Genomic DNA, 13,313 nt, shown 5'->3' with positions numbered 1-13,313 from the left:
CGATTTAGCGTTCCGGTACGATGTCGTGTAGAAACCGAAAGGGGTGTGGATATTCATCCTTCTCCTAACATGTTAGCCCGCTTCCATCTTAGACTCCATCATCACTTACCATCAGGCGTGATTGTAGTCAAGGGCTAACTTGTAAAGAATAGAAAAAAAAAAAGAATCGTTGTACATGTTTTTTTTTTCAATTAACAATATTATAAGAACTGCCTCATTGGTCCCCTGGCAACAATGAAGCAAAAATAATAAGGTCTTCTCGGACCAAGGCCGAAAAATAAGACAATTCAAATCTATACTTACTAATATTATAAAGCTAAAGAGTTTGTTTGTTTGATTGAACCCGCTAATCTCAGGAACTACTGGTCTGATTTTAAAAATTCTTTCAGTGTTAGATAGCCCATTTATCGAGGAAGGCTATAAGCTATATATTATCCCAGTATTCCTACGGGAGCGGGATCCGCGCGAGTGAAACCGCGCGGCATCAGCTAGTAACTTTATAAATCTGCCAGTTAATAGCGGCTTTTTTTGTGAGGCCACCGCATTTATCGCCCGTCTGTTTTCTCAAAATATATCGCTATCTTTGAACTTCCTTTAGAGTTTGACTTTTATCAATATAATATTATAATTAAGCGTTTTAGTAATTATATCAACACGGGTATTGTATTACGAAATAGCCAGTCTGCTTACTTAACACTAACAGCGATAAAATTGTATTGTTTTGAACACGAATTATCTTTAGCACTAGAGCCGATAAGCGGTTCGTAATATGAGAGCTACTGTTTGTTTCATATTACTATCTCAATGTGGGCCCAAACCTTACGATAACTATGTCCCAGTATACTAGAGTCGCGGCGTATTGTGCCGGATGTAAGCAGATAAAGGAAACGCATATAAACTATTAGAACGACTGTCTGTCAGAGCCAGATCTTCCTCATTTTATAATAAGCTGACAGTTTGTCATCTCATGACGGTACTATAGATAATGCACGGTAGAAATGTATGGTATTTAAATCGTGGTGGGGATCATACAAGATGGGGATTCGAATATAATGCGTTCATAAATTCTGGAAAGTCATGTGTCCATTCGCCAGGTATTTAGCTTCATGGTAACCCTTTGAAAACAATATTAAATAACAAATTTAATTTCAAAGTTTATTATTCCTTACATTTTTATAGTTAACAAGAGTAACAGTTTTATTTTGTCTGTGCTATGATTATTAAGAGGTCTATTTATTAACTTTTAAGGGTATTTAACGAAGAAGAGTTGCCATGAAGCTGAGAAGATGTCTGGCGCCTGACATGATTTATCGTAATATTTTATAGAAAAAGCAAAATAACGTATTCATTATATTTATTTTATATTATTTTGAGTGTTCACCACAGTTAAAACTCTATAATTGTCTATTGTACGTGACTTGGTGAGAGCATGAACTGAAAATCTTTCAATTTTTATAAAACAAAGGTCTGACCTACACATGCTGTTAGTTCATATTCGGACTATCTAAGTAAACACGTTACGTCGTATGTTGATCCAATGATAAAATTATAAAGAGTTCGTTATCCAAACCTCGGCAGTTCTGCGAACACAGTTTCTTAGAAATAAATAAAAACAACATATACCTACCTATATATGAGTATAGATCGTTTCACTCCAGTCTTCGATACTAAATTTTTTGCGACACTCGGGCTGTAAGCATGTGTGGTAACATGACAAATTAACACATGATATTATGCTATAATGTGAACAGGAAATAAAGCGAATAAATCGTATGGTATGCGTTTAAAATGATGAAACGGATGCGAGAAGTAGGTATGCCATAAATTTAGATAAACGGACCGTTATGACTATGAGCAGATAGGAAAATGTGTGAAAATCTGTTGATGAAACTGCCCGACGAGTTATGTCAACATGCCGGATTTTACACAGGAAGATCATCTCAAAATCCAAAAAAAATCCAATGATAAATCAGCACTATATTGCTGTAAATCATATATATAAATAAAGTACGTATATTGACAGTTTATGGACAAACGATTGACGATACGTTTTTGCCGGTAGTAACACACCATGACTAAAGCTAGAGCAGATCATTGATTAATTTAGAAATTGTACCATCGTATCGAATCCAACATCGTAAGGGATGAGGAAGGCGATAACTGCCCCTGCATTCTGTAAAGTTGCAGCGATGTGACATCGCTCATTTCAGATATTTTATTGAGCAGAGATTGCAGAGATATTTTATTTTTGGAATCCCACAGAAATAATGTTCAAATTCTAATAAAACTTGTTATAGGCGAATGTTACATCGACGAGTATAATCAGCGGAATTACACCCGTGATTTTCAATTTCAATTCAATGGGTTTGATTTACGCCCGCTTGACTATTGTCATACCCACTAAAGTCTAGTCTTTCGGACTAATTGGAGGGGATTGATCATTTATAGTCCTTATATTTAAAAAAAGCTAATATATTTTAAAAAATATATAAATTATTTATACCTTCTTATCTCCAAGTTTAAAGTGCTGGAGTCCGATTTTAATAACCTAGGGTTACATTCCCACCCGTTGAATAAAAGTCGCACCCACGTATGTATATTATTGGTTGTATTAAAAAAAAACTAAAGATATGCGTAACATTTAAAATGTAACATTACATCGTATATGAGCACGCGTTACGTAAGACAAAAGCTAGAATGAAGGACCTCTCTGAATGGGCGCTGTCGCGCTCGCCTCACTCGTTCACTCCATTCATGGCACGCACTCATCGGCGGTGACCTTCCGTGCCCATGTGGTTATTTAGCGGGCGTGTAGTAGGTGGCGAATTCGACCGCGTGACCACATAGCATCGATCTACAGCCCGCTCCGCTCTCCGCTGAACTACGCGGAACTTTGCAAACATGAGAATATGAACGAAGCGTTCGTTTGCACGAACGATTGTGTGTAGTATTTGGATGGGATCCCTGTAAAGTTTCGTACTTTGCAAACATGAAAATTACCTCGTATGATACTTGTATATATAGCAGTGTTTGTATTATATCACTATGTTTTTGTATTGTATGTTCGAACGTGGGATGAACGTACTGTTCAATAGATATTATGTAATTTTAGAATGGTAAGTTTAACTGCAAAGTTTTCCAAAACATGTGAATTGCGTCGTATTTTTGTACGTTTCGTACATACGAACACCTATTTTCCCAGAATAGATCATCATATCATCATCATATCCGCCGATGGACGTCCACTGCAGGGCATACACGTTTGACTGCGATACGATGCAGTTTAAGATGAATGCGGGCAGACTTAGGTGAGGTACAAGTTAGAGGTACACCCATACCTCTGACGGTTTCTACGTGGCGTCGTACTAGAACGCTAAATTGACGTACCGTCGTTGGTCGTGGAGTGGTATAGCCGCAACCGAAACCTAACATCATACCAAACCAGAGCCAAATTTAGAAAATATCCTTAACTGACCTGCGCTGGGAATCGAACCCAGGACCTCTCTATTGACCACCAATACAACCATACAGTTGGTACCACTACCAACTGCCAAGTCGTTTTTTTAGTTTTCAAATCATTACACCCCCATCGATGTTCAACAGACGTGGACCTATATTTTAGTTGATCCTTGAATAAGGAAATGGCCAAACGACACATCATTATGAACCCATATTCGGCTCACTGCTGAGCTCGAGTCTCCTCACGCCCTCCGGAAACGGAGGCAGAGGTTATATCCACTGGGCTATCACGACAAATTGTGGCTAAAATGTAAGATTTGTAGAAAATTTAAGACTTGGTTTTACAAAGAACATTATGATAGAGAATAAGAACCATCCATGAAATCTGATAACTTTTTACAGCAATATTTTTTCGCATTGGCTTTACTTTACATGAAACTGTCGAAAAAAGTCGTCGAAGAGCCTCTACTACCGTGTCATCTTAGCAAATGATTCGATCAGAAGCTTTCATTTTGTGAATACAAAAATGGACTTTACGATTTGGTCAACGATAAATCGAAAGTCGAGTCTGTCACGCGAAGACGGACCATGCGCTGGATGAAATTCTCGTTTTAATTGAAGGCAATTACGAATTCCACGTAGCGGTCGAGTGATGGCGCTGGAGGCGCGGGGACGGTGAGGCGGGGGGAGTGACCTTCCGCGAGGCCGTCCGTACTCCGCTAGGCTTGTTTCTGTTTCTGTGGCTTTACTGAAGCGTAGCGGAACTATCCATTTTTGACCGACATCGAAAATTGAGGATGTTTTTCTATACTAATATTATAAACAGGAAAGATTTTATTGATTTAAAACTACTGAACCGATTTCAAAAATTCTTTAACTGTTGAGAATCTGCATTCTCCTCGAGTCGTTATCAACCCATATTCGGCTCACTGCTGAGTTCGAGTCTCCTCTCAGAATGAGAGGGGTTCGGCTGGCCCAATGCGGATTAAAGACGGATTATTGCAACTCCAACTTTTCAGATGTGTGCATTTTAAGAAATTAAATATCACGTGTCTCAAACGGTGAAGGAAAACATCGTGAGGAAACCTGCATACCAGAGAATTTTCTTAATTCTCTGCGTGTGTGAAGTCTGCCAATCCGCATTGGGCCAGCGTGTTGGAATATTGGCCTTACCCACAGTAAAGATATACAAGCCTTACCCCTCTTAATCTGAGAGGAGACTCGAGTTGATATTGATCGTTCGATGGATCGATTCGTACGGTACGGGAACGGAAAGTTCTGCTAGTCGTATAAAAATAAGTTAATCCCTACAGTTAATCTTTTGGTCATCCTAACACACTTAAGAACATCACTTGTGTATACCAACCTATTGCATCATAATAAGTCACTGACATATTTCTACAGAAACTACACACAACTCCGGAAACTACTCCGGTTGTAAACCCACACATAAATTAATTATATCGAATTTTATTATAGTGCCAAAATGATTGACGCATTAACATCTAAAAGCTCACCTTTCTCTTACGAAAAATACCCACGACTTGTACAGAAGTGATATGAGAATTCCAAGCAAATGACGTGACACAGGATGTACCACTCACCAAGTTACAACTAAACGAGATTCAAATACATTATATTCTAATACGGATGAAACTATTTGCCTACTTATAAAGATATACCTTTTTTCTATCATTTATATTTAAGTATGTCCTTTTTTTAATTTTTAATAATGTTAATACAAAATATAATACAAAACACTATTAAAAATTTATATAAAAAGAAATCGATTCCCCGCTGCAGGACATTTGAGTGCCCAAGCAACCGGCGGTCAGGGCTTAAGAGTGAGGAACCTCCTCAAAATTCAAAAAATTCAAAATTCATTTATTTCAAGTAGGCTCAGTTTACAAACACTTTTGATACGTCAGTTGACTATTTGTAACTCACAATACGCGCCGTCTCAAGAATCACTACCTGACTTGATCCAACAGTTAAGTGGAAGATTCTAAGATATTTCATTACTAAAATCAGAATTCAAGAAAAAAGGTTTTCAATTCTTCAGAATCCTTTATTGTACAACATAAGAAAATAATACTGTAAATTATAGTGTTTTTCAGTTCGTTTCACTCTAAAGTTTGCCGCGATTCACGTTATTAGTAAGTAAGTAATGAACGACATACAGGCAACCGTCACCGTACCCATGCTATATCTGAAAAACGCTTTAATTGTCGATATACGGCAATAGTCAACGTATCCATGACCGCTAATGGACGTTGGGGGTCTAAAGGTGTTGTAATAGCGACCAAGACAAGACTACTGTAGGCCTAGTAGGATGCGGCAAAGATAATAGCATGGTAGGTCTCATAGAAAAAGGTGAAAGCTTGGAAGTTTCATTATACAGTCCGAAAAGTATTCACTAAGGCCTAGTTCGGACTACTAGTATTTTAGTCGAGTATTTTTGTGCGGATTTTTTTGCGGTTAATCCAAAAATTGTTCGTACTCGACTAAAATACTAAAGTAGTCTGTACGGCTTTTAAGTAGTAGTAAGTACGTAGTAGAAGTAGTTTCAGACACTTCAACAACATCTTCATAGTTCAACCGATTTACACAAAACCGTATTATTGACTGTCTGCAGGCACCCATAGATACCTTTGTCTTTAAAGAAAATAATCAGCACACATAAAAGTTAAGTACCATGTCTAAATTACAATAATCGCATAATATTAGAGCTATCGTTGGTTTTTTCGGTGAAGCCGTGCGTGCTGGCAATCGTGCAATCAATTTCTTCTACGAACATTCCTCGAACGTGCTATTAGGGCTCCCTTTTCGGCTATTAGGTCTGCGTTCCCACAGATTAAAACTGTTTCGGACAGCCATAGTTGGCAATAAACTAAAAAATCTCATTTTGCATGGGAAGCCTAATTTACATTGTATTTTCTCATCATCATCATCATATCAGCCGATGGACGTCCACTGCAGGACATAGGCCTTTTGTAGGGACTTCCAAACATCACGATACTGAGCCACCTGCATCCAGCGAATCCAGCGAATCATTGTGTTTTCTAAGACACCATAATATGATGTTACTAATTAATTACAGGGTAAATATCGACAGGGTAATACTGCTACTGGGACTATAAAATCTGGGGCTTTGTCATGTGGCACGTCGATTCTCTTTCTACAAACGCTAACGCTTCGACAACTAACGAAATGTACGGGAATGACAGATCTGATTGACAACTTGATCACGTGACCTGTCGATAGTGAATGTCATTCCCATATTTAATTTCTTTTTATTTTAGAAGCGTTAGCGTTTGTAGAAAGAAAATCGAGGTGTCATATGGCTACAGACTCTGTAATTAAAATGTGGAATACACATAAAAGGCGATAATAATATCGCTAATATTGTAATTGCGAAAGTAACTTCATCTGTTAAGTCTTCTCGCTGAATTGATTTTCATGAGCTTTTGGTATAGAGATAAATAAAATATCGGAAAGAGGGATATTCCCCTACTTGGTATCTAGAAAGTAATACTAAAAGGGGGTGAAATAAAGATTGATAGTTTGTATGGAAAGTCCTTCATTTTCCAAGTTACCTACATTTATTAAAACTGGTATGTGAACGACCAGAAAAATAATTAAATTCAAGATTTTTCAAAATTTCAAAAAGTTTAAAAAGGAGTTAAAGTTTTTTTTTGATATTTTGTAGAATCATTAGTGACCTATTTTTTACCATGGGGAAATATTGATAGAAGGGGGTGAAAAGGGTGTTGCAAGTTTACATCGCTATTTACGCGGACGAAGTCACGGGCGTCCGCTTGTTATAGTATATACGAGTATCTAACTACAAATACGTATATAATATAAAAGGCATCCGTAGATAATCATAGAACGGGTGGCAACATGCTTTGTATGGAGAAGTGATTAGCGATCTTGTAAGGGCATAAACGCACTGCACGTTGCGAACCGCAGCCGCACTCTTGGCTTAATAGAAATCTTAATAACAATTAATACGACAGAAGAAACGGAGATTTTCATCCATCCATACGTACAAACATTTCAAAAAAAAAGCCAATGAAAGACGCGTCTAGCTTGAACTTTAAGAAGAGTTAAGAAGTATATTTTTAATATTTACGTTGAACATTGTTTTCGATCTACTAAGAGTAGAAAATGAAAATTGAAGAACTCTTTAGACTGAAACGTCAACGACGACTACGAACGAGCTCGTCCTAGTGACGAGATTATTCGACTATAGCTATAGACAAACTCGCAACGATTCTCTTGTCAGCGAACGGTCGGATAGGAAATCTTTCGTTGAAATCGTCCGCTGTGGCATGGTGCGGGTGACAGCATTCATAATACGTACTATTATCGTGAATCGCGGCAAACTTTCAAGAGTTGATGTTAATTATTACCACCCCACGTCCGCAAAGCCGGTGGTAGAATCTTTATAAATAGTCAACTGACGTGTCAAAAGTGCTTGTAAACTGAGCCTACTTGAAATAAATGATTTTTGATTTGATTATCCATATCCCCTCGCCTATAAGGTGGGAGATCTGAGCTTGTAGTAGACCGTTGAAATAGGCTGATAATTATGCTGATGGTGGATTAAAACAAAGCGATAGGCACACACAAAGGGCTATGTCGACACCCACAAGGTAGACCGAGGATATCAGGCGAGTTGCAGTGAGCCGCTGGATGCTTGCGGCTCGAGTATTTAGAGGTCCATGCAAGAGGCCTATGTCCAGCAGTGGACGTCTATCGGCTGATAAGGTAAGGTAGGGCACTCAAATGATAGTCATGCGGACGTTTTTCCGCAGTGCGCAGTGGCGAGGCGCGGCGGCTCGGCGGCTAGGTGCGCCGTCGTGGGCGAACTGCCTGCGCCCACGCACCGCCCGCGACACGCGGACACGCACATTCCGAGCCCACACCTGCGCCGACACCTCGACTTATCGCAACTACCACAGACATTGGTGTATACTTCATAGATGCATCAAGGTAGCTACTGCCTCTAGTGCCTACATGGAGGACCATTTCGAACCTGGGCCTATGGCCAAGTGGCACGTCGATTCTCTTTCTACGATTGCAAACGCTCCGAAAATTCGAAAATGTATAAGAATGACAGATCCGTGACCTCTTGCACGCTACTGGGTGGGCCTAAGCTCCATATCCCATCTCCTAAGAAGGCCTGGCCATGCAGAGCCGTTAAAATAGATGATGATGATAATGTCTTTTTATTTTTATTTTTATTTTATTTGACACACCTACAGCTAGTACACAGTACAAGATATAAAAAGTACACAATAATCGTGGACAATGTGTCCAGCCACTTACAGGTGTATACAGCTTGATTTAAAATACATTTTACGCTCGACAAATGAGATAATATGGTTATATACAAGTAAAGTTCACATATTCAAGAATTACTAAAAATAAAGCTTAAAAACTAATAAATGAATAAGGTTATTTAGTATCTACATAATTACAAATATAAACTGGCCGATTGCAGATTTGACGAGGCCTTTAAACTTTTTCAAACTTTGGTGGACATATTTAGTAGGGTCATTGTGGCTACAGTGGGTCATGTGGGAACACTTGGTCGGCAATATATTGGTGAAAAAGAGACGGTCTATAGTTGCGTCTCTTTCACATTATATTCGCGCTCCAACATGACTCACGCCAAGCTTGCCAGTGGATCGCTAGGAAGCGTTTTAAACGGTACAGGAATTAGTTTGTGTTTTGTGACTGCAAAAGTAGAAAAAATACGTAAGTTTTAATTTTTATTTCTTCCATAGTTATAAATGTTAGAAGTTAGTTAAAGTTTTTATGTTTTAAGTACTTATTAAGGTCTCATTTGATAGTAAATTGAGCTAGCTTTCTCAGTGAAGTATTCTGTTATTGCATCGTTAAATTAAAATGGCGTGGGTGGTACACAGTGAGTCGTTTCCAAAGTGGGCACAGTGAGTCGACCCACTGTGGACCTATTAATCTATATTCTATACTAATATTTTAAAGTGGAAAGATTTGTATTTTCGTAGGTAACAAATAAACTCACAAACTACTTGACCGAAATATATTTATATATATATTATATATTCTTTCAATAGAAAGCTACATTATCAGGGAGTAAAATAGGCTTTATATTATCACCTTTTTCCTATGGGAATTAGAACTGCGAGTTTCTTCTATTTCTATATAATATTGGGATCGATGGCTTAACGTGCTCTGCAGGGCAAAGGACGTAACACCACCAACTTAACATCTACATATTGTAAGTTTATTTTACAGAATGCCAAAGAAACGCCCGTTATGTAGGAAAATAGGTAATCATACCGAAGAAGATATGAAAAAAGCTCTTCAAGATGTCAAATCAGGGAAAAAATACTTGCTGTTGCTAGAGAACAGAAAATTCCATTTTCGACGTTACAACATTATGCAGCCAAAGTTAAAGCATCACAAGTCCACAACCACAGGTCCTGAAAATGTGAGACTTGTACCAGAGTTAACAGAGTTTTCACGGATGAGCAAGAACAAGCATTAAAGGAGTATTATCAAAATTGCGCTCTTATGTTCTCAAATCGATATCCGTTAGTTGGTATTTGGAAAGGTTTTTATTTAATTTTATGTTTTGCTGATAATAATGTTATTACAAAAATCTCAATTGTGATTTATAGGTTAGGTAAAAAACGAAAGTGCTTTTAAATTGTTAAGTGGCTAAAGTAAAAAGTCTAGAAGCTAAGAATCATTTGTTTTGTTTAATATTTATAATGTGGTTTTATGTTGGTTATATTTGAATTAATGAATATTATTATTATATTTGTTTATAAAGAAGAAGAACTTCATTTACTTTGACATTTTACATATGAAGACTTTTGGTTGACTAGTTAAGAATACTACATTTAAAAAAATCTGTTTGTCATAATATTAAAGGATTAATAATATGTTAAACAAAGTCTAAATACAGTTTTTATACATAGATAAAAAATATTACCTTTTATTTTAGGTTAAACACCCAACTGACCCACTGTGACCTGAAAACTGACTCACTGTATACACTATATAGGACACAGTGGATCAAAAGCCATTTTTAAAAAAAATATATATTTTTCAAAAACTATTAAGTATAATACATATATTTGTATACCGAAACGCAGCCAATTAGTCTACCTTTCTTCCACTAAAGTTTGACATCGATAGCTTTTATGGTTTTTGAGATATATGACTCGGAAAAAAGGGTGACCCACTGTTCCCACAATCACCCTAAATGTCGTTAAAATGTAAAACTTCAACATTAGCAGGGACTGTCCAGCTCATCGCTAGTCAAGAATCAATGTCGAATCGATACAATACATATTTTAAAACAAATGACAGCAATAAATATCGATGTATCGGTAATGGTGTTTAATTATTCCAATCGCGTATTATGAAGCAATCTTTGATTAAATAAGCACCAGTCCCAGCACTACCATATATGTAATGGTAGTGATGTGTGAACAAAATTAATCTATTGTACCCGCAGACCAATTATAGAAGGACCTGTATCGCACCCAAATTCACGAAAATAGTTGTCTGTCAATTTCTGAGGAAAACGCGCTTAGATTTGGTATTATGTTATACTAAACTATAGAAGTTTTTGTCCGTGTGTGGGGTGTGGATTTTCATCCTATTCCTAACAAGTTAGCCCGCTTCCATCTTAGATTGCATCATCACTCACCATCAGGTGAGATTGTAGTCAAAGGGGTAACTTGTAGAGATTAAGAAAAAACTGACAGCTATCTGCGATAGGATGTGCACATTTATGTTTGAAGATGAAGAATCATAATATTTATGTTTGTAGAAAAGACCAAAAAAGTTGCTGGTCTGGAAAACATAGTGTTGATCGACCAATAAGTTATAGGTCCCATAAAACGGGATGGTACGGTAACGGACGATGTGTTCTGAGGAATCCGCAAACCTGTAGGTACTGTTTTTTCATCTCTGATCACTCACCTGCATTTTCTTAAGGGACCGGCGTATATCTGAAAGTAGAAAGAAAATGTTTGTGAACAATAGAAAACGAACTTTTAAGTACGAGTAAATATCCTAGACTTCGTCAGAGTGGAATCGCTTATAAAACTTTAAAAGTAGCGGTCATAAATGATTTCTGTGTAACTTTAACCTTTAGCGTCGCTTTGAACTTTCCTTTCTTCAGTTGAACAAAGGAAGTACTGAAGAAATTATTTCCTTTGTTTTGAATATCGAATTTCAACAAAAATAATTGATTTATTTTGCTATCATCCGCGAAAAGTCGACGAACCCATGCGACAACGTCACCCAGGTCCGACAAAATACTCTCTACGTACGTTTCACCCCGAAACCAGAGCATCCTCAGGAGATGTTGACTCTACAACGTGCAATTGCAAAATTATTATATATTCATGATGAACTTCCGCAAAGTAACGCCTGCTTCTATCCAAAATTGAGGCGTTTAAAACTGCAATTCAATCGATGTACATTGGATAGAGCTTAGAATATCTCTGCGTGGTCGAATCAGAAATGCGGAGATCCGGGGAAATCCAAGTCGATGACAAGTCTCAAACCTGACATAGACTGACTCTGACTGGAAAAAGGAGATGGTCCAAAATTGTAAGGAGCCCAGCCCATTTTACAATCAGTCATTGTAAACTGGCGGAAATAAAAGAAAATAAAAATTTTAACTATTTTCGATTATACAAATCTACGAATTTACTTTAATTCTGTCGAAACATTATTCATTCTCTCCCAAGAAATGCAACACTAATAAGGGTAACAATGGCGGATTGATGACATTTTCAACGCAATAGTCGTTTTGACGTTTGCTGTCATAGTATTTTAAGGGCGCCATCTTGATATAACTCAAAAACTTGGGTTTTAATTTTATTTATTTCTTTTTATTTAGTTTCATTTATTCACTTATTTAGATTTTAACAAATACACTGTATTTTTTAAGTTTTAATGATACGGGGTACAAGAGTAGACCTGAAATGGACCATCTCCTTTAGCACTTTGTTTCAGTCCACTGTAAGTGTCCCGATAATTTTAAAGCCAAAAGGAAGCGGATCATGTCCGCAAGTCACCTGGCATGCGGCACACGGCATGGACGACGTGACGTTTATACGAACGATTAAGATAATTGAGTGGATAGGTACCTACTGTGGAATAACATGATACGTCTGTCAATACAGGCGAGGTAAGCAATTGTTTTCCCACGTAACGATCGTAATCGGCACACTTTGAGATAATAAACGTAGGTATAGCAACGCATGTTATGGCAATTTGCTTCGTAAGGACGAATACACGACCTGTGTAGTTGTGTCTACAAGTACATACCGTATACGATGTAGAGAGAATATTTAATTTGTCTCTGTACGTACGCCACGGCAATATTGCAAGTATGTTTCGAGAAGGTCAACCTGTGGGTAGCGGACAACAAAAACGTTCATTTGAAATAAAAATATTCATCATGAATGAATAAACAATTCCACGTTCATAGCGTTAATCAATGAGTTGCATGCAGGCAACAGTCCGAGTCGATGTCGAGCTCATTGATCGATCGACTCGATAGACACGCACACACGCGCGCCGTGTGGCTACGCTGCGCACGCGCAAACAGAACCGGATGGCGCACACTAGCGCGAGTGTGCCTGTGTGCGCGCGTGAGCAAAGGATTTCCTACCGTCCCGCGCCTGCGCCCCGCGGCCCCGCTCAGACCTGTTGCACTGCTACCGGAGTTACGCCGCATAGTTACCAGACTTGATATGCCTTCCCCGCCCGCGCCGCCCGCGCCCGCTCCCCTCGGCCCACGCACACACCATCGCGTTCGAACACTTAATTAT

At 38.1% G+C, this 13,313-nt stretch overlaps 1 protein-coding gene across 3 annotated transcripts in view; it reads right to left on the bottom strand.

Annotated features, from left to right (window-relative positions):
* Window positions 1–13,313, bottom strand: part of LOC112050724 (protein sprouty) — a 58,554-nt gene that overhangs the window by 14,989 nt on the left and 30,252 nt on the right. For all 3 annotated transcript variants that reach the window (XM_052882057.1, XM_052882056.1, XM_052882055.1), the window contains exon 2: window positions 11,449–11,477. The gene's annotated coding sequence lies outside the window, so the exon portion shown is untranslated. The remainder of the gene's footprint in view (window positions 1–11,448; window positions 11,478–13,313) is intronic.

This window comes from Bicyclus anynana, chromosome 6, assembly GCF_947172395.1.
Source record: "Bicyclus anynana chromosome 6, ilBicAnyn1.1, whole genome shotgun sequence".
Taxonomy (NCBI): Eukaryota; Metazoa; Arthropoda; class Insecta; order Lepidoptera; family Nymphalidae; genus Bicyclus; species Bicyclus anynana.
This window is presented reverse-complemented; position numbering and strand designations above follow the sequence as displayed.